Source organism: Delphinapterus leucas, chromosome 10, assembly GCF_059928025.1.
Source record: "Delphinapterus leucas isolate spDelLeu-1000000601 "Yukka" chromosome 10, BTC_Dleu_Yukka2, whole genome shotgun sequence".
Lineage (NCBI taxonomy): Eukaryota > Metazoa > Chordata > Mammalia > Artiodactyla > Monodontidae > Delphinapterus > Delphinapterus leucas.
The window spans coordinates 85,845,355-85,867,616 of NC_143138.1; the positions used below are offsets into that span (position 1 = coordinate 85,845,355).

Below are 22,262 nucleotides of genomic sequence, written 5' to 3' on the forward strand. Positions count from 1 at the left end.
GAGAGAGAGAGAGAGAGAGAGAGAGAGCGAGAGATGAGGGTTCAACAGAAAACCGCAGAGACAAAAAGCACCCCAAGAGTTGCTTTAAATTTTTTCCTTTCTTTTCAAACCTCTGTGCAATACAAACCAGTGAACCATGGGGTTCTGAGCATGGCCTGGTCCAGCAGCATGGACCAACACCTGGGAGCTTGTTAAAAATGCACGGTCCCAGGTGCACCCCCCTCCCAGACCTACTGAATCAGAACGTGCATTTTAACAAAATCCATAGCTGGTCCCAATACACACCAAGAGACGAGGAACAAAACTGCTCTAGAAGAATTTTGATGCAGCTGCTCTTAATGCTGAGATGATAAGGACAGTTCCCCGACTTCAAGAACATAGGTTCAAGTCCACGGACTACCTGGATTCGAATCATCAGAGGGGTCTGATAAAAAACACAGGTTTCTGGGTCCCATTTCAGACCCTTTGAATCAGAATCACCAGCACTCTTGTAGTCCTGGGGTCCACTATGGTTTAACGACTGCAGCACAGCTTCCAATGTGCATCCCCTTCTGGGCTGTACTTATGGGCTGGTTTCGATCCACTGCTTAACTCACCAACCTAATGCCACCGTGTAATTTGCCAAAACTTCAAAAACCATGTCATAGCTTTGTATATGCCCAGAATGAACGGGGCAGGGGCACTGTTCTGGAATTCTGATGAATGATACACATCTGTTTACAAATAGTCAATTTCTTAAAGGAAGTGTGTGCAGAAACACACGTGCCTTTAATGCTACACTCTTCACAGAAAATGATAGGCAGATGAGGAAATGTCTGCAGGAGCACACATCCCCCCTCCGTCTGAAATACCAAGGCACACAACTGAGAGTACATCCCTGTGTGGAGACCTCTTCAAACAAAAACAGACCAGCTGCAGAATGCACAAGCGCGCTCCTCAAATCTAATATTCACTTTGTCTAGGACCAAACCAACTGATTTAACAAGGAGCAATAAATAACCTGTTATAGGTGAGCTTTTCGTCATTAAACACCCTTCCCTTTTAATTAAAGATAATGTGAAAACTAGCTCTCAAAGAGGTCCTAAATAAAAGCTCACTTAAATGTTTAAGAAAACACTGCTTTTGCCACAATCGGGATAAAACGAATGAAGAAAACTCTTAAATGCTGCATGCGATGGGATTTCAAAGAATTAACTGATTGCAAAGTGAAAAAGAAGATGCATTCACTTCAGAGTCCCTCTCTCACTTTGTGCTCTTAAAGGCCCAAGTTTTAAATCTGGAGGAGAAAGAAGCCCAAATGTTTTTCATTCATAGGAAGAGTCAAAAGATTTTTAAGGGTTGCACTTCCAACAGTTTCAGTTTCCCTGATGCAGGTGACCTAAAAGAGAAAAGGGCTATTAGTAATAGTTAAGCGTGGGGATGCGGTGGGAGCCACGTACAAACTTACACTTTCTTTATCTGCCACTGCAGACCTGCAGGGCTGTGCGAGAACGGTTTAATACACACCACCATTTTATTTTTACTTCTCAGTTCCAAGGGTTCTTTTTCATTCAATTAAGTTATTAAAAACAACTATAATTTGATTACATTAATACGACAATACAGCAAGCTTTCAGGTAAAGTAACCTGGACAAAGGGTTTCCAAAAAGCACAGCCATAAAGCCCTGCCAAGATGAGGGAAAGGAGTGAACGTCCCTGGAAAGAACTACAGTGGCCCTTGCTTTGATTATTAAAGTATCTGGGGGGTGGCGACAGCCCTTCCCCAGCAGAGAGGCGGTGGACAGATAACTTCATGAAATCGACAAACTAGTTGGTCTCGCTTTACAGCAAAGCATGGGGGCAGCAGGCACGACAGAGAAAGAGAAAGAGAGGGGCACATGCAAAAGTCTGGCAAAACAGGAAATTTGAGGAAACGATTTCTGAAATGTAAATAAGGTTTTCTGTTACTTTCATTATTGCAGAGGCAAAGAAGCTGCATTCAACGAAAGGTGCCGGTTTTTCTCGTCAACTCCTAATTTTTCAGGTGTGAGAGCTAGTTCACGATGTACTGAGCTGATATGTTATATATACACGAGTGGACAGCATCACAGTAGGGACCGAAATTTATTTTAAGTGTTCCCTTGACCCTCAACCTTCTCTTCTGTCCCCTGGAGACCAAAGAAGCAGGCTGTTTAAATCCCACATCCTCCAGGAACTAGCTTTGGGACTCAGGACTGTGTATGTTCTTTAACACACCAGTTTCTCCTCTGGAAGGTAGGGATTACAGCAATGGCTACTTCACAGAGATAGTGTGAGATACCAAAATTATATAGTGACTGAAAAATAGTAAGTGCTAAATATTATGCTAGGTGTTTTTATTATTAACTACAGGGCAATGCTCTTAAAATAAACCATGGGATATCAAACAGTCAGGGTGTTTCGGGTTGTTGTTTTTTTCTGTAAAAAAATCTGTGTCAACTAGTATTAGCAGCTTTATTTTTAAAGAAAGAGTGTTTACAGGTTATTGCTAAGGAAAGTACCCCCTATGAAAAAGACCGCCCGGGCAACTTATCTCACAGATGTGTCACTGCCCCTCAGAGAAAGCAAGACACACAAACACGAATTCTCATACTAGAGTAGAAAAATAGGTATTTGAGAGTGCTGACAAAATGCTAGGCTATGAAGGCAGAGTTTACTCATTCACACATCTTTACCATGTTCTTAAATGTCTTTGCTAACCCTCACCATGAAACTTAAAAAAATATATATATACATACACACACACACATAAACAATTCACAAATTCATAGAAATCAGAAGTCATAGAAAGTTATGTAAACAAGAATTAAAATACAATTTTAAAACTTAAAAATCCAATAAAATAAAAGCCCCCAAAGCCTGCCTAATGTATTTACACACACTGGATTCGAGCACATCCACAGCGCTGCTGTGCACACGACCCTAGGACACCTATGTAAATTACAATTGCTGTACCGCATCGCAGTTTTATCACCAACTGCTGTGAACACATTCTGCCAGGTACACACATCCAACACCCTCAGTAATCACAAAAGCAGGCTGAGTCCTGATGGGGGGGCAAATCCACATCTCTATTTCTACCTCCATGAAATTCAAGTGACAATTTTATCAAAGTAAAGGGCCAAATAGAGTCCTGAGTGTTAAATAACAAGGCAGCATTAAGAATTACAGGGCATTTGCAGATTCGTGTTTAGTGCGTATCCCTTTAAAGCGTACTTGAGTGCGTGATGTCTCACGTTTAGGCAGTTGAGAACTCCCAGGCACACCAGTAGTAGGGGAAATGGCTCAACCGCTGCGTATAAACACGCAGTTTGTCCAACATGCACAATCCAAGCAATCAAAAGATATGCCTGTGAAATATATTTCTATTGATATTTATGGGCAGGTTTATTTGCCACGAGCCACAGCCATTCCTTCTCCCCACTCTATTCTTTTTAGCAACACACGCCCAGCTTCACATCCCTGGCTGGGGCACACAGGACGGGAACTCTGGGGCTGCAGGATTCCGCACAGCAGATCCCATCCAGCATTGGCTACCACTCCAGCAGCGCGTGCCAACTTCAGGAAAACGAGAGTTCAGCCCCTTCTTTTCTCCATTTTCGTAATCTCTTAGAAGCACAACTGTTCCAGAAACCAGCTCCCCAGCCAGTCAGATACTGACACTAAACCTTCACTAAAGGGCTTGCTGTTACAATGCTATCTCATCGATACGAGATTACTTCACTTCTGAACCACATCAAGCTGTATAACACTCCAGCAATCAAAAACAGTGCCCCTCAAGAAAGTGCAGCCCAGATTATTTTCATGTGCTTTTCGGAGCAGAGCACCAACATTTTTGTTTAATGCAAATCTCAAAAAAGAGTCACATTTTAACCATGAATGTGGCAGGCAGGCAAACATCCTTCCAGTGTATTTGTGTTCAAATACATAGTACTTATATATACGCTACATGGGCACGTGCAAGCTATAAAGAATCACTGGATCAGATCTGGATCAGAACTGTAAATGTTTTCAATCTCCTAGAGTGCCACACCATTCTCAAAAACGCAAACGAGCATCAGATGGGATGAAATATTTTTTTTTAAGTCTCTGGGAAAATATAATATTCCAGTTCATGACTAGCTGAGATATTCTGCCATTTTAACTCGGATTTGCAAAATAGGTATGTGGGCAAAGTAACAGAATACAGCATTTACCTATCCGTTTAATATATAATACGGAAGACCTATTCTACATCTTTATTCAAATGAAAATACTTTACCCCCAGCATTTATTCCTTTAGCTGGTAGAAACCCCACCCTGTAAGGAACACAAGCGTAAAGCAGCAATCTCTTGCAATGGACCATTTTACTTATTCTGCAATTTCTTACCCAAATTACACAGGTATAATTATTTTGACACTATAATGAAAAGAAAATGGGATTTGGGCACCGCAGGTTTATCTAATAACACTATTTCTTGCCAGACTTCACAGCACTGACAGTCACAAAGAACCCTGTCCATTCCAACAGGAAATATTTGATTTTACTGTAGGAACATTATTTATTTTCACCAAGTTGCTATTATCAGAAAGGATATGATAGCTGAATAATAAAAATGAAATCAAGAAATTCTGGTGTTTCAAGGCTTTATTTTTTTCTGCTCTCACTTTTGACATTTTCTTCCCCTGGAGAGACAAGATAAAGTGCTGTCATAAATGGGTGACTTTTCTTGTCAAATGACAGATTTGATTCTCCATGGCAACCACAAATCAAGGTGCTAGTAGGAATTAAAGCTTCTCTTAAAAGGCGTCTTTATGTTTATAAAATGAATTTAAATTAAATGGGTATTAGGTAAAGTCTTTACCTCAATTTATTTATTGACTAAAGAGCTCTGTATTGCAGGGAGCACATCTGCATTTTTAAGGGAAGATAACATATTGTCCTGACAGATGTATAAACAGAGCAAGTTACAAGGTCATGCTTCATGCACTAGTTTAGAGACCCAGGAAGGGGCTACAGATGGACACCTAGCAGTTAAGAGGTATTTAAATACTAGACAAGGTATAAAAATTACCCCTACAGGGGAACGTATGAAGGGATCTCTCTACTTCTTCCCTAACAGAGCCTACTTCTATTGCCAATTAATAAAGATTTTTGTAATTGTCACAAACAGAATGCCAACAGACAATCTCCCTCTTCATTTTTGTCCCTCACATAATAGATACAGATATTTTTAATCTCATCATTGCAAGTAAGTATCCCGTTCAAAATGAAATTATTTTAGCCCCTGAATTAAAGCACTTCTTAAATGAAACATTTGCTTTCCAATGTTTTTAAGAAAGGCAAACACATATACACTGAAACATAACATGATTTCAGAGAAATCGGATAATTAATCTGTGAGTTAAGCTGATTTCAATTTTCACAAAAAAGGAAAGCTGATTTGCTTCAGTTTGTTACAGCATTCTTGGCCATTAGAACTTAAGAAGTGAGGTAACATGCTAGTGGTTCCTAAAATAATAAATCAGGTCCAATATTCTTGATATTAGCAAGCCATTTACCTAGTCTAGAAAAGTGAGGGTTTTAAGGTCATAAATAAAATTTTAAAAGTTGAAATATATCTCATTTTTGGAAGTTTCAGTTACAGCAGAGGGCATGGCTAGTCTGTTTGAAAGAGATATTGTCAGCGATACAGTCATTCCAAGAGTTGTGTTTAACCTAAAGAAAGGGTAAAATAAAAGTTTTACACTGTACACTGGTAGTTGGGAGAATCCATCATTCTAAACGACACCCTTCTAAGCTTAGCCCAATTTGATTTTACGCTGTCTCTAGTGAAAAGCACGATATGGAGAATTAAATCAAATTCCCTTCATACAATCATCGGGTGGTGCTGCCTTGGACTGTTGGGAGTAGCTCTGACAGGCTGAAAGGGGGGGAAACAGCTGATACAACTACAACAAAGAGATGCACACGACAGCATCATCTAGGAATTTGCAACTTTAAACCCAAACCCTTGGAGGCTGTTTTGTGGGGAGGAGGGAGGTGTTACTTCTGTTTTGCCCCCTCGAGTTTAACCAGGGCTCGCAACCATAAAATGGTGCCTAAAAGTTAGAAATCTCTTTGGAACTCTGTGTACAAAGCATATTTGACGGTGGAGTGAGTCACCCCGAACTCTCTATTTCAGTCACAATGGCTTTTGTTTCATCTTAGAATGAAGTGGGTTGATGATCTTATTCTCATCCCGTGTAAGAAGTCAAACCAACGTCAAATCTAAAAACGCCAGTAGACAAATGACACAGAAACAAGGATTCTCGGCCACCGCATGCGACGCAAGACCCACATCGCGGGTGCTGCAAGGTTATGACATCAGTCAAAATTAGTGACCACAGGTCTGTGGCATCATGGTGTCAAAAGTAATTCTACCCAGGGGAGCTGGGCAGAGCTCGGTACTCTGGTGGAGAAGAGAGTGAAAACAAGCTCGCACCTCTGTCTGAAAGCACTGACGCTCCCTTTAGACAGAGGGAGGCACCCGGACGATCTGAGGGCGAAGGGGACCTCCCATAACAGTGTCCGCCTTACAAGCTCACCACTGGAGAGAGGAAGTCATCAGGATGGAGACCCTCCAGGATTATCCGTAAACACCTGCTACAGAAAATCACGACACACTTTGCTAATGTACTACTGGATAAAGCAAATTTCTCATTAAAATAAGAGCTGCCAGGGTAAAAAATGGCCATGATATTTGCCCGCAAACGAAATTATTTGCCATTTTGGTCGAAATGGTGAGGGGCAGAGAAAGAATGTGTAAACTGATGTCGGTCGTGCCACTGGAATCCGGTTACTCTGTTTAGATGTTCATGTCACACAATCAGCTTAAGAATTTCTGGAGAAAAATAAAATATGGCTCGCTTCAAACAACACCTTCCACCTGCCTTCAGGAGGGCGCTAGGCTTTTCAGAGGGGCACACAGCGCACAGGATCATGTTGTCATGACAGGCCAGCTCCTCGGGCACCGCTCTCCTTCTGGCGAGCTCCAGCCACCGTTTCACTTGCTGAGACAGAATATAATAGGTGAGAAGCCGTTCCTTGAAATTTCACAGAGTGTCTTCAGCCAAATCCTCCATAGGATTTAAACATCCGTTAAGATGTGAGAGGGAAATCATTTCATCTGCACTGGAAATCTGGTCCTTACTCAGAATAAATTCCATTTAGTTCCACTGTCATCCAATGATGGAAAATTCAAACCAGCCACCACCAACAATGCGTTTTTAAATCTGGAGGTGATGTAGCTCCATCTGGCCCAACTTAAGGACCCCCAAATATATCCTGGTGACTTGAGTTCACTGCTCAAAGTGGCCCAGCAGGCGGGTCACCTCCACAAATACCCCTCCGATGCCCCAGCACCCACCAGCACCACTGATAAACCCACCTCTTGTCTCCCAGATAAACCAACTAGTTGTGCACTTTCACCTGAGAGGTGCCTGCCTCGAAATCCACTGCCTTAACGAGCCCCAAGCTGCCTCTCCTGGTCTCTGTGCATCTGCTAGTAAGCCTCTCTCTGTGGCTCGGCCACTCTCAGAACTCAGAACTCACCCCAGGGCAGGATAGGGGACTGGATCGGGGATGGCGGCAGGGGGTGGTGATCTCCATCAGCAGGTCACCTTTGAAAAAGAGAAAGCTCACACCTAACCAGTGTCGGTGGGTTCAGGATAATTCGGGGCTCTGCTGGCACAGGAAAGCATCCCACACCCAGCGGCCACACGTGACTGGCGATACTGAGCTCCTCCAGGCTGGGCTCACTCCCCACGAGAAATAAGGACAATAATGCCTACCCCCACAGGGGTGTTGTAATTTCAATTACTGCCTGTAAAAGGCTTTGTGATCCCTGGATGAAAGGCAATGTCGGATGACAACACAGAAGCAGTCACAAGGGTAACTGTTGTTATTGTGTCTTGACCCCTGAACACAACTCTTGTTCAATTAATCATCTCCTTGAGGCTTTGTCTGGCCATACCTGGTATGGGAACGTCTAGAACCAAAAACAGGCCCTACGGAGGCATGTATTTTGTAATAATGGAAGTGATGACGATGGCAAGAAGGAAGGAAGGGACTGGAAAAAGGGGATCCCGCCCGAGCAGTACTCAAAGGCGGCATCAAGCACACATTTCTGCAAAGCCTAGGGAGCCCAGTTTACCCATCTGTAAATGGGGACATTATTTAAGAAAACGGGCTGACTGCCCACGGGTCTGAGAGCCAGGAGTAGGTGATCAGCATCTCCCGGGATGCCCTGCTTACCCCAGCAAGGGGTGCTCACTCCCGACGCCAAAGCTGGCAGCCTCTCAAGAGGAGGCCCCTGAAAGGCTCCTCGCGAGTCAGAGCGCTCTCCCGGGACAGGGGAAGGTGAATCAGAGGCCAAGTTACTACTGTTCCCTCTTGGCCTCTTTGGGGAACTAAATGGGCCCAGGATGCCTTTGGCTCCTGGGAACTGGAAAATCAAGACACCAAACAATGCTACACCCTTCCCCACCTGGCTCTTCCAAAATGGCCCTTCTTCATAGGCAGCGCCAGGCATCCACTTTGCTTCTGCTTTACCCTCTGACCCCCGGAGAAGCAAGGGGGCTTCTCTGATCTCAACCCAACAGTCGCTTTCTTGGGGAAGCCTGATCCCTGACGGTGACTTATAACGGTGGCACTTACAGAGGACTGACTTTGTACCAAGCAGGGGACCAAGCAGGGTCTCTGAAAGCCAGACAGCCTGAGGTCCGACCTCCATTCTGCCCCTTTCTCCTTACATAACCTATAGGGGTTATCTGACATCAAACCTCAGTCTCTTCATGTGTAACATGGGGATAAGAGCACCTGTCTCATAGGGTTTGGTATCATGTGTGGATCAAGCAAGTTATTATACGTCAGTACTTTAAAAAAAAAAAAGTCTATCCAGAATTGCCATCATCTTCCCCACAATAATGCTATAAAGTGGACGCTAATATTATCTCCACTTGGCAGATGGGAAAACAGAGGCACAAGGTGCTTAAGGAATTTGCCCAAGATGGGAGAGCTAGTAAGGGCTCTAGCCCAAGTGGTCCAACTCCACAGCCTGTCCCCTGAATATTATCCTACCTTCTCCCGTGCAGGGCCCACCAGCCTCTGCTTTCTATCATTTAAGATGGCACCGATGGGCTTCTCTGGTGGCGCAGTGGTTGAGAGTCCACCTGCCGATGCAGGGGACACGGGTTCGTGCCCCGGTCCGGGAAGATCCCACATGCCGCGGAGCGGCTGGGCCCGTGAGCCATGGCCTCTGAGCCTGCGCGTCCGGAGCCTGTGCTCCGCAACGGGAGAGGCCACAACAGTGAGAGGCCCGCGTACCGCAAAAAAAAAAAGAAGATGGCACTGAAATCTTCCATTTATTCACCCTGTGCTCCATGAGGAAGGGCACTGGACCTGGTTTCACTCAGACTGCCTAGGACTCAGCACGGTATACGTGCTCAAAGAGTGAGGAAATGAACAAATCCATCTGTCCATCCATCCAAGCAGCATGCTGGGAAGTTAAAACTGAACTTACAACACTGACAACAGTGAACAAGTCTGCACAGTCCCCTGAAACAAACAGATGCTCATCATAAGCCCCCCCCAGACCATTCACGAGTGGTTACACCTCCCACCCCACTCACCGGCGCCCAACCCCTCCTAATTTTCTGATCCACCCTTATTTTTGTCTTACGGCTGGGAAAATCTGAACAGGGGCGAGCTGCTAACTTTTCCCTAGAAAACAACTTTCCCCAGCTATTTGTCAACTTCTGTCATTCAGAAGAACACAACACAAATGTATATCTTTAATGAAATTCACAGTCAAGAAAAGTTGTCATCATCTAGTTATATCTGTTATGACATACATTTCATTTTGTTCAATACATAACAGAGAAGCTATTTAATCAAACAGAAGATCCTTGCTAAAATGACAGTCCAAGCAATGTCCAAACAAGCGTTTATTATGCTATGCGACACTGATCAGGATTGGATTGTTTTCAGCGGAATTTTTTTCCTTCCTCTTCCATTGAGAAAATAGCTTGAGGGGTGGGTGCAGAAAAACAACCCCAGACAATAGAGGTGGAGTGATGCTGAGTCAGTGGTGAGTGTGGGTACTTGAGCCCCACCCTTGAGTCTGCTGGGAGAAAAGTAAAAAAAAATGCACCCTACCACCTGGAGGGTCATAAAAGGGTCTGCTTGGGGCGAGAGGTTGGGTCCCTCCTTTTCCTCACCATATAATTGTACAGAAGAGAGGTTCCAGCCCAAATACAATACACAGTATAAGGAATGATGACATCTGTGTTTCTCAAGTGATACTTATCCTTAGATATATTTTGTCTTTACAATTTAATGAACACTTGCTTCAAGGAGAAAACCCATGTTACTGCAGGAGAATTTCGGGGGCTGTAAAGCTAGAAAGCCCAAGAGCAAAAATACAACGAGACAAAACCGTGTTAAGGAGGTAAGTGGGTACTCGGGCTTCGGGCACCACAGATGGTGTGAATTTGAGGGAAAGAAAACAAAAGGTACCAGTAATATTCAGAGGATGCTAACTCTCTCTCTCTCTCTGCTCCATTCCCTACACAGCACCCGGAACAGAGTGGGACATCATGAGAGAATTGTTACAACCAACTAAATATTGGCTTAAAAACACAGAGATAATGACATACATACAACATAGCATTTTTCTCTAAAATGCCTTATACATTTCTGTTGTCTTAACTATTCAAACCTATCTATATCCAAAGACAAAACAATATGTGCTCTTATGCTTTAATAAATATTCGAACCATAAAAAAAAAAGAATTGCTGCACGGATGGATAGAAGGATACACGGGTGGGAGCATGGGAAGACAGAGAAATGGACGGATGGATGGACCACCCCACAAAAAGGAAATGACTGATAAAAATGATTTTAATAATTATCCTGAGAGATGGCGGCCCATTATCACAGGGACTTATTCCTCCTCCCTCTTGCTAAAGGTATATCCTGAGCCATGGCATGGCAGCTCTTCTATTAAAGGGAAAAGAAAAATCTTTTACAAGACAGTTGGGGGCAGCCTGTGGCTAAGAAACTTTTTTTTTTCCTATGCCAGGTAAATTGGTCACCATGTCAACAATGACACACACTTCCAATTAGCCCCAAGCTTTATACAGCCATGCTAATGTTCTAAGTAAACAAGGGATGGTGGAGACCTGTGGTGCTCACCCCAGAAGGCTGGTTAAAACAAAGATTGCTGGATGTCTCCCTCAGAGTTCCTGATTCAGTAGGTCTGGGATAGGACCCGAGAATTCTCATTTCTAAGAAGTTTCCAGGTGATGATGATGCTGGGGTACAGGAGAACCAATGATCTATTCAATCCCAAAGGTTCCTCGTAATCTACAATCCTACAAGTCTATTCATGAGCTATCAAAACTCTTCTGGATTAACTGGACTTTGAAAAGTAGATCCATCACTATTGGAGGCATCATAAAGGCACACAACATTGCTACATTTAAGATGAGGATCCCTGATCATTCCAACAGCCCTCACTCTGTAGGATTTTTAACCCTCATAAAAGCAGTCTTTTATATCCCTACATTCATTTCTGGAGAGTTAAAAAGGTCTGTCAAAATGTTTGGAAAAGTGAATTTTTAAAATTCATTTACAATAAGACAAAAGCTCAGGGACCTTTAAGGAACTTCTGTGGGGTCATCTAAGTCACTGTTTGGCTTCCAACAGGATCTGCAAGCCAGCCACCAAACTGCATACCTCAAGTCTGCCTAACTGACATCAAGGTGAGGGACCCTGCCGTTTCTTTTTGGTGGCATCCCTTTCCAGAGTCTGGCCATCTTTACAAGACTCTCGCCATCTTACCACATCACAGAGTAATTTCACCTGTTCTTCCATAGTTAATGTCTTCCTAATGGTAGGTCTTTAGAGAACCAAAGAGTGAACACCCCCTTTCTTATAAACAGGTTCCTGCGTACAAAGACTTAATAAAACGCCCCACATTTACACACATGCCCCTGGTCTTCTCCTCTGTATGTTAAATAGTTCCAACTCCTCGAACCTTTCCCCAAAGATCCTCTTTGCTCAGACTTTCATCATCCTCGCTGATCGTCCCTGGAACCTTTCCAAAATCCCTACCCTTTTCTCGTCCTCCACCTGAGACTGGACCAGTCCCGGGTCATTTCACCTTTCACCCTACTTTCATTAATACATCCTGAATCAGGCGAGGTGTTTAATAACAGTGCTGCGTGGCTGACACAAGCATCAATGCGAAAGCGGAGGGACTGGACGATTCTGCATTACTGAAGACAAACGAGATCTAGAGGACTGGCTTGCTTAGGCAGAAGGAGAAGCAGGCCCAAGTTGGCAAGCTGGGTCCTGGAGCAGGACTCAAAAGATATCCCAGGAGTCACTCTCCTGAATGAAAATTTGGTCACACGGATGTTTGAGGCCTGCGGAGTACTTCCAACTCCGAGCAATTCCACTAGTGCAGGGTGTTGGCTTTTAAACGGCAATACCCAAATCAGAGAGGAAATGACAGTGCATTCCAAGCAAAATTGCACACATTTAGACAGACTAAGAAAATAACAATAAAAGTGCAAATTTATTCTGCATGTGTGATTGTGATCATCATTACATCAAGTTCCATACATGCCCAGCCAGAACAAATATTAACCCATTTTATAAATGACTTTATACTGCATTTGTGGATACAGCTCCACCCAAACTCAAAACAACACTGTTTCCATAGCAACCAACAGATTTCAAAGAAGGAAAAAGGAGGGGGAGACTTCGGAATGGATAGCAATCAAATAAAATAGCCAGCATCAACAAAATATGTCAGCATTATTTAAAACACACATTTAGGACCATTCTATAGTTTCAGCTCTTTCCCAGAAAACCAGCTCCGCCTAAGTTACCTTCTTGTCAAGCTGGTCCTCCCGCAAAAATAACAAATGCAAAATTGCTTCCATCTTCATTGAGGAAAGAAGCAAATTTCTTGAGTCATTCCTGGGATTCAAATGGGACTATGATGAAGACAATAACATTTCCTGGGTGACTTAGCACACACTGAAAGTCAGATTAATTACCAATCGGTAACGATGAAATCTAAAGTGAGCTTTGATCATCATATTAGAATATCTATTCTCTCGCTGAGAATGTAATGAGGGGGAAAAAGAAGCAAAGCCAGAATTCAAAGCCAGAGAGCTCACAAGCAGAAAAGCTGCAGACCATCCTCAGCCGAAAGCCAGATTTTCCCCTGGAACTTTCTCAAGTATCAGTTCCCGCCCCCCCCCCCCCAGTGAATTTTACACACAGATGCCATGGAGTCATTTATCCGCATCCCTCCAAGTCCTGTAGGTCTTGTACCTGTGGATAAAGCTCCAGGCAACCCCTGTAGGCACCATCCCAACTGCAGGATAGTACTGGCCTCGTAGCGGCTCATCTGGGAACTCCATAAACGCACAGCGGTGGCCAATCCTCCTCTCTCTCTCTGTCCTGTTGTTTCAAAATAGTACAGACTAATAAAAGTAAAATATTCTCAAAATGTAAAAATGGTTATTTCAAGTCCCTAGCTCCTACTGTCCTTTAGAAAGAAGTTCTGAAGTCACTGAGTAATTTCCTTTCTCCCATGTTCTAGCTGTGTGACCTTGGGTAAGTTATTTAACCTTTCGTTAGGCATCCTGAGCCTTGGTTTTCTCATCTGCAAAATGGGAATAAACGTGTCTACCTTATACGGAAGGTTATAAAGGTAAAATGAGCTAATACAGAATACCTAACACACAGCAAAGAGAATGGGTGTTACCACTGCTATTCTTATTTATAATTAATTCCTCTTTCTTAATGACTAGGATCAAATCCTGATGGATTTTCCTTAGAAAACACCTCTTAATGTTGCAAAAAGAAATACTGCTGAGCAAATACCTTAGGAACAATTTCACCAGGAGATCTCAAGAACTGCAACCTCTCGGCACATCAGCTAGTCGTGGATGGCATGTGATTCCGAGGCAGACAGAACTGGGGTTGAAAGGTACTTACAGCCATGTAACCCAGAGTTCTCCCCGAACCTCCCTAAGCCTCAGTGTCCTGCCCCGACAATGCAAGCAATTAGAGTCACCACCCAAAGACCTGTGGCAAGGTTCAAGCAGGGAGAATTCCTGTACAGCATTTCACAACGAATCTGTTACCTTCAAACATTAAATATATGTCAGACATTATTATTCTTGCATTTATCTGTTCACACAAAACACTGATTCAACAACCACTGACTGAATGCCACCACGTGCAGGTGGTGTGTGGCTAAAAAAAGACTCACATGGTCTCGGCTCCCATGGAGTTTACAGCCCAAATGGGAATGCTTACGTTGAATAAACAGACACAAATATATATATATATAATGACAAACCCTGACAACACGTGTTATGAAATAAAAGGACAGGGAGAAATGACTAAGGTTTATCAATGACAATATTAGGTCACCTTGTAAAGATTCTTCTCCTGTACCCAAAAGAACACAAAAATGCTGTATTTTTTTGCCACCAACAATTGCCCAGGCCACCAGTATGGAAGTTTTGATTACATATATTCTAGCCTTTTCCACAGAGAACTCAGTATCCTGCAGGGCCTTGCTTTTAGCAATGTTTCCATTCTTTTGAACCCAGAGGAACAACAGGCTAAGTTTATGTCTGTAGCAGATATGCAAGTGACATACAGCAGATACTCAAGTGACAGGGAAAAGGAAAAAAAGGTAAAAATGAAACAGTCCACCCTTAAGGCCATCCGGTCAAAGGCTCAACATGTTTCGTTCCTGTGTTTCTTTATGAATCATCAATATCATTAGAATCGTAAGAACACAGCATACAGATGGGGCCCTACAAAGCCGTCAGGTGAACAAAATGAAAGGACCATGTTCTGGTGACTCATAATGGTTCCATCTGGCCAAGCCAATAAAGACACCACTGCATGACACCAGGTGACTCCCGAGTTTAAAGATTTATCTGAGTTTGTTCTACAGCCCTATTAGTAGAGTTCTCCTTTACCTCTTCCTACAGTTTGCCTAATGGTCGAAGACGCACAAAGGTAATTACATTCATATTTTATTATGAAGTCAGTGAGTCACTAAAAGTACAAGCTAGAACTTACATTTTATTGTTTTTCATTATGTATTATGTGCTTCATTGCCTTGAGGGTCATGTTTTTCTTGGGGGAGGAGCTGTAAGTATGGAATACTTATTTTGTGGAGGACATGCTTTTCTTTTCTTGTCAGGGTTTTTGTTTTTAAGGCCACAGGATCACTCGAGATTACCGGAATTCCCCCAGTGAAGTGTGGTACACTATGCTTGATAAGGAATAAAGATTTGGACTTCTGAGATACAATACGCAGAACTGTTCATACTCAATATATACCCAATACAAAACACACAAAATATGACCCCCCCAAAAAAATGAAAAATATCAAGGAAGTCCGAGATAATTCAGTACAAGTTTGAAAATGCCTTCCCTTGTTTTTTTAATCTATGTCTCATCTTAAATTACATTCCCCAACTAATATTCTGAGTGTTGGTTCCACTTATTTAATACGTGATATTTGGATCCAGTGAAGTAAAGACAGATGCCAAATTTGGGGCAGAGACTTCTTCCTACTTTAACTAGCACTCAGGACTTTGAAACCAGCCCAGAACTCCACCAGGAAACCCAAGTCCAGAGAAGAAACAAGAAGGGCACGCAAGTTCACGGTTATACCTCTAAGAAGGTATTTTATTCATTTTAATTAACACTTAAGGTAATAACTATGTGAGAAAAATGTATAGCCAGACATAGTAGTTCCCCACACCCATCCCCCAAAAAAAAGGTGAGAAGAGAAGGGAGAGGATTCATCTATAAAATCCCACTTCCTCACACTCCCTAGGCTATCACCATAGGCACAGCTGCCATTTACAGATTCCCATCACATGCAGGTCCTGCACTAAAGCAACCACCAGCCCGACTCCGCCTCAGTCTTCATGCTGATGCAGTAAAAGGGTTGGTTTTTTTTTTTTTTCCTATTTCAGACATGGGAAAACCAAGGCTCAGAGTGGCAAAGTCACTTACAAAAGGGTCAGACAGCTAATAAGTGGTTAAGATTGAAACCGAGCGCCTGGCACCAGAGCCTGTGCTTGTAACCACTACACAAGAGTAGACAAATGCCAGTCTCCATTGCAGCTAATAAATTAACCTGTATGCAAAGCTCATTTAATCTCACATGATCTTTCTGAGGATATACCATCATGTAATAGAGGAAGACGAAGAGATATAACTGGGTTAAGTAACTTACCCAAAGACACACGGCTAATAAGTGTCAGAAGTACGATTTGAAGTGAGACTCTGAACCATAAGCCTTTAAACCCTCTCTAATACTAGGCCCCCAAATATACTTACCTTACCTTCAGTGGAGGTGGATGGTACAGACGTGGAGGAAAAGTAGCAACTAGGAGGGAAAAACCATGTTTTCCCACTTGAGACCTTAATCAAGATTATGTCATATGCCCTTCCACCAAGACTGTCAAAAGGTTGTCCCAAAATTGTGACTAGCAAAACTCTCATGTAACAAAGTAGCGTGGAAATTCACCAAGCTTACTCAAGGCTTTGTTCTACCAGGAAATGGGCTCACAGATACAACTGATGTATAACCGTCTACCATCAAATGAAAGAAAGAAGAGCAAAAGGTAACCAACCTAAATGTCCAACACTTAATGTGCGGTCTGGAAGGAAAACAGTTAACCAAATTATGGCTTAAATGAGTGATTATTTGGGGAGCCGGGGAGTGTGGTATTTAGAACTGTGTGGTAGCATTTTTGGTTGTCACAGTGACTGGTAGGTGTCAGAACACTAACTACCCTGCTACAAGGAGTAGCAGACACCCAAAGAACTGTTACGTCTCAAATAGTGATGGCACACCCATGAACAAAAACAGTAATCTCCATACAGGCGGGAAACTGGTTTTACTCATTCCAAAGACATAAAACAGGCCCTGACCCCCAGAAGACACCTCAAAAATATCTGCGCAGTAACTAGCTCAGATATTAGACAGTCAATAAAAATAACTTATAAATACGGCAGCATGAAAACAGTTACCATGGAGAGACAAAGCAAGATACAAAGTTACAAGCACAAGACGACTGCAACTATACATATAAATTCGGCGTTCAGAAAAGACTAGAAGGAAATATACTAAAGTGCTCCTTTTTATTTTTTCACAGCAGTGAGAGAATTAGTGATATTCCCCTCTACTGCTTAAGTAGGACATTATTTAGGATGAAAGAGTAAAAAATTTCAATCATATTTAATTGGCCAAAAGATACCTAGAATCAAGAATACTGGAGCACAATGGTCCCTAAATAAATACAGTCCAGAGAAGAGCGTGACAGAGTTTCTGAAGAAAGATAAATTATGGCTGTCGTCTGGGTATTTCTAGACGGATTTTTTTCACCCTCACCTCCAAATTCAGAGTACTCTAAATTAAAGTCAAAAGTTTACAGCCCCTGCCTACCGAAGTCTTCCTCATCGAATTTCCCATCTTTGATAAGCACATTGCTATCCAATGTCAGGCAAGCTTGAAGTATGAAGACATTATTTTTTCTTTTCCACCCCATGCCTCCCATCCCCAAACATTCCCCTTATCCTCCCAGCCTTTGATCCAACTTCTATACCGTCTGTCCCCACCCCCTTCTATTCCCAATACCAGCACCTAAGCTCAAGATCTTTCCTCTCTCCTGGAAGCTGCCACCATGTTTTCCTACACTTCCTCCCTAAAGGGGAGTCAGTTTCCCATCATGCGTAAGCAACCCCCAGCAGATTTATTAAGCTAGCTAAGATGACAAACCACGTCGTAAAATTCTCAGTGGAAGTAAGCAGCTATGATTTTTTAATGTAAGGATTAGCACAGAAACTAAGTTTGATCTCAAACATTTCTACCAAGATTTACCTTAATGGCAATGAGGGGAAGCAGGAGGACGGTAAATGGCCACTCGTGAAAAAGGAGGGGGGTCTGGAAGCACAAATCAAAGGGGACCTAAGTATGCAGGAGTGTCACCGTAAGCATTCAAAATCTTGCATAATATGCAGCATCAATGTGGCCATTTAAAATATCAGAATGATGTCTTTTCCAACAAAAGTCTTCAAGAAAACCTGCCTCTTCATGGCGGTATGCCAGAGGAAGTCACTCTATGATTTAGCAAGATCCCGACTACTAGGACGTAGGCCTAACGGCATGCGCATCCTAGTTTGAGGTGTACAGGTCTCCATGACAAAACAGGTGACTTCAAGAAAAACAGATTATCTGCTGGCATCTGATGCAAACATCACTAGGTTTGTTAACTAGTTGATTCTCCAGATAGATGTGTCAGTACGGTGTACACAGAGTCAAAATGATGGAAAGAGGTTTTCTCACAATCAGATTATAACCCATGGGGGAATATTTATTGTGGTGCTGTATTTAGGGCAGACGAAATGAATTAATTTGAAGAGCATTTTGTCTCATTTTTTTCTTTATTAAATAAAATAGTGAAATCAATTAGTTCTCTTCTTTAGACAATAAATGGATGAAATAGTTTTTTTTTAACTTGAGCTACATCTGAACCCCCTTTTAAGGGAAAGAATTTCTCAAAGATTGATGATTTTAGAAATATGGAACTTATATGTTCTGTAGCATGTAGTTCTATAGCATACATGTTCTGTAACAGTGGTATCCAATAGAAATATAAAGTGAGCCACATATGTAATTTCTAATTTTCTAGTAAGCCACATTAAAAAAATAAGAAGAAACAGATAAAATTAATTTTAATGATACATTTTATGTAACCCAATATATGCAGAATCTTATCACTTCAACATGCAATCAGTGTCTTTGAAATTTGGTGTATTTTGTACACTTAGCCCGTGTCAATTCAGGCGAGCCTCAGCTACACCTCATGTGTCCAGGAGCCACAGGTGGTGGGCACTAAGGTATTGGAAAGTACAATTCCAGACGATCACATTGCCATGTCCCATGAAAAAGAAAATTTTTATCTGGTTCTGTTTTAGAACACTATCATTATCGTCTAGGTTGATTGTATTTATTTCTACGTGGAAGTTCTTTTACCAAGTCTAGATGGGAGTTCTAAGGAATTCCTATATAAAGTACCTGTCTTTCACCTCAAAAAAGTTAATTGCCTCCTTAAATTCTAGACAAAGCTAGCACTCATTAATCAGTTCTGTTCGTCTGTTTTAAACTTAAGCTTCCTGTCCTTTGGTCTTATTCACAGTTTAATAAAAATAATTAAGTATATGACATTCCCTGGGCATCCTACAGCTTTAAGAATCCGTTTCATTAAGGAATTACTCAGTCTGAAGGAAAATTACTGACACATCCCATTCTCCCTCTTGCTCTTGGTAAATGACACCTATGATTTTCAAAGACAAATGGCTAAAGATGAGGGCCTTGATGTATCACCAGAGCCTTGGGCTAGTGCTGTGGGTACGGCTTCCTCCAGCTGGTTTCCACCACCTTTCTTCCTGCTGCAGTGGGTGCACTGTAAGGATGTGACACAGCGCCCTCCAGAGGACCCAAAAGAAACAGCGTACGATGCTGCATTCCCCCCGCTACCCCCCCCTCCCCGCACTAATAATTATGTAAAGTTTCAAGGAGACGGAAGTGCCCCAGTCCAGCCAGACCCTCAAATTCTGGGCACTTAATTATCTTCCCATTTCCAAAGAATTCTTGTGTTTCCAAGTATGTTTCTAATAGGCCCCCAGAAAATGTAAAACTCGCGTAGTCAAATGCAATTGAAGCATCAGAAAATAAAAAGTCTGAGAATTGTGTGTAGGCTGCCATGAGCTGGCTTGTTATTCTCATTTCCTTAATAAAATACACTTTTAAAATAACTCTCCATTCCTATATTTATGGTAAAAAATAAAAACATAACATTTTGATTCAAATAATTACCTCAACAAAAGCAATTCGGAAATGTACAAAATCATACAACAAAAAAACAAAGGAACATTCCTAACACCCTAATGCTATTTCTCTTGTCATATTTATTCAGCCTTGCATGCATAATGCTGATTTGAATATTAGTGCAACATCCAACTCAGGTAACCATGACCCCTCCAAAACAGACACAAGCAATGAACATGACTGAAATCCTGTCAGATTATTCAAGTGACATCAGAAAAGTAATTTCTAATATTGAGGATCTGTATCCGTACATAAAGTACTAACTGAAATAGATCTTCAGGATGAAATTTCCCCAAATGATTAAAGTAAAATGTGAAACCTCACAGTTTATACAAGACAAGAAACATTTGGCTGCAAATGGTTTTATAATTTTGCTAATTAAAAATTATCCCGTTTTCACTTTGGATCCCTCATGTAACAGAAACAGGAATAACCTTACCATGCCAGAAACACAAGCAAATGATTTAAGTTCTGCTCTCAAAAAAATCCTTAAAAGTTGGCAAAACATTTCATTAGGCTACAAATCAAAATCCGTCTGTCCTTGACATCTCTTTAATGCCTTCCAGATTCCACATCTACTTTTTTTTTTTAATCACTCACTGAAACACTCAGAAATTAAAATATGTTAAATACCCCTCATCTTGGACCTCCAGAAAAGTCTCCTGATATCATACAACCTCCAGGCCCCTCCACATAAACCACGGTCCCCTAATAACACCAACTGATTTATGGCAAGTATTCAATAAATTTCACAATGAGAAAAAAAAAATACATAATATTCCCAGAAACATGTCTTCATCAATAAATCTGCTACATGTGAAGAATATAAATAAATACTAAAAGGGGGCCATCGTGAACTCTCTTCTGATGTTTGCCAAGTGGAAATGGGTACAACTATGATTAAAAATAAAATCACTTTCAAGCTTCCAAGGTGTTACCAACAAAATATGCTTCGAGAAAGAAGAATGCGAGTGGCAGGGGGGTTGAATGATGAACACGTATTTCTCTGTAGAACTAATGAAGGCAATGTTTACAACGCACACTTATTTATTGATGCTTCCCTTCCCCGAGCCCTCCATGTGCCATGGAGTCAGTGTGCATTAATGGCACTGAAAACCAGAGAACCTTCCAACTGCGGGTTGCAGCAGTCACTGTGTCAGTGGAAACAATGAATCACAGGCATTCAACCTGGGATGCGTTGTGGCAGCACCTTACATGTGTCACCAATGTGTCATGTGACATGGCTGTTGCCATGGTGAGGCTCCATGTTCAGGAAATGTGTTAAGTCTTGTAGGAGGCACCCAGCCATCCCCCAAGTTACCCATGCCCATGAGTGTATTCTGAAATCTTTCTACTGCCGATAACATTGTGATTGCCTTTCTCTCTGGGAGTCTTGTTGGAAGAAAGAGGGGAGAAAGTCATTTGGGAAAAGCTGAGAGGAAATGAAGTATTCCATCCTCAGTGTCTGTGTGTGTGGGCTCCAGCCCACTGAGAACAGCAGTATCTTTAAAAATAATTCATTTCGACAGTTTGGATGGAATAAAAGTGGACTCTCCCCACAAAGGAAGGTGATTTTTATGTTACCTGTGTAATTTCCATGCATTGAAACAATGGATAAAGCAATAGAGACCGAAAACCACACAATTTATTAAGTAGGATAGAAAACTATACAGATTAAGAGTATACAGATAAACAATCCTGACGACGCTAACGAAAAAAATCCTTCTCTTGAGCTTCTTCACGAGTTTCCAACTTTATTCCTGAAAATAGGAATAAAGATCGTAAGAGACTCACAGTCAGAGGATTCAATAATTTACTGCAACTAGAGGACTGAGTGGAGTAGCTGGCACATAGTAGGCCCACAATAAGCTGCTCCTGCAGTCACTAGAACCATCGTTACTACCACTGCTTCTACACAGCTACCCGGCTCAGAGCAAAGTGAAGCCTAAACTGACTCTCAAGGGAACATTTAGGATTCTTCACCGCTAGGTTCCTTTACCTGCCAGCTTCCCACATTTGGAATTTAAGACGCGGGTTAAGAAAAGTCAAAGTGTTTCCCTTCCAAATGATAAAGATGGTTTTGTCGAAAAGACGCACTTTTAAGTGAATTCTAAGCACAAATGTAGACACATAGAAAAAATACGCTTCTGTGGCTAACGGTGCTGTGAGAAAACAACCGAGAGGGCTACAGGACACCTAAAACCAGACGAGAGAGGAACGGCTGAAGAAGCAAGGGAGTTTTAGCCAGGGGAAGACTCAAGAAGGACGT

General features: G+C 42.1%; 2 protein-coding genes across 3 annotated transcripts in view; both read right to left on the reverse strand.

The window, feature by feature from the left end:
- FOXP1 (forkhead box P1) overlaps positions 1 to 22,262 on the reverse strand; it is a 502,532-nt gene that overhangs the window by 467,801 nt on the left and 12,469 nt on the right. The gene's annotated exons all lie outside the window — the stretch shown is intronic.
- EIF4E3 (eukaryotic translation initiation factor 4E family member 3) overlaps positions 1 to 22,262 on the reverse strand; it is a 320,442-nt gene that overhangs the window by 57,433 nt on the left and 240,747 nt on the right. Inside the window, exon 8 of the mRNA XM_089918163.1 lies at positions 1 to 21,753. This exon is cut by the window's left edge and continues 57,433 nt beyond it. The gene's annotated coding sequence lies outside the window, so the exon portion shown is untranslated. The remainder of the gene's footprint in view (positions 21,754 to 22,262) is intronic.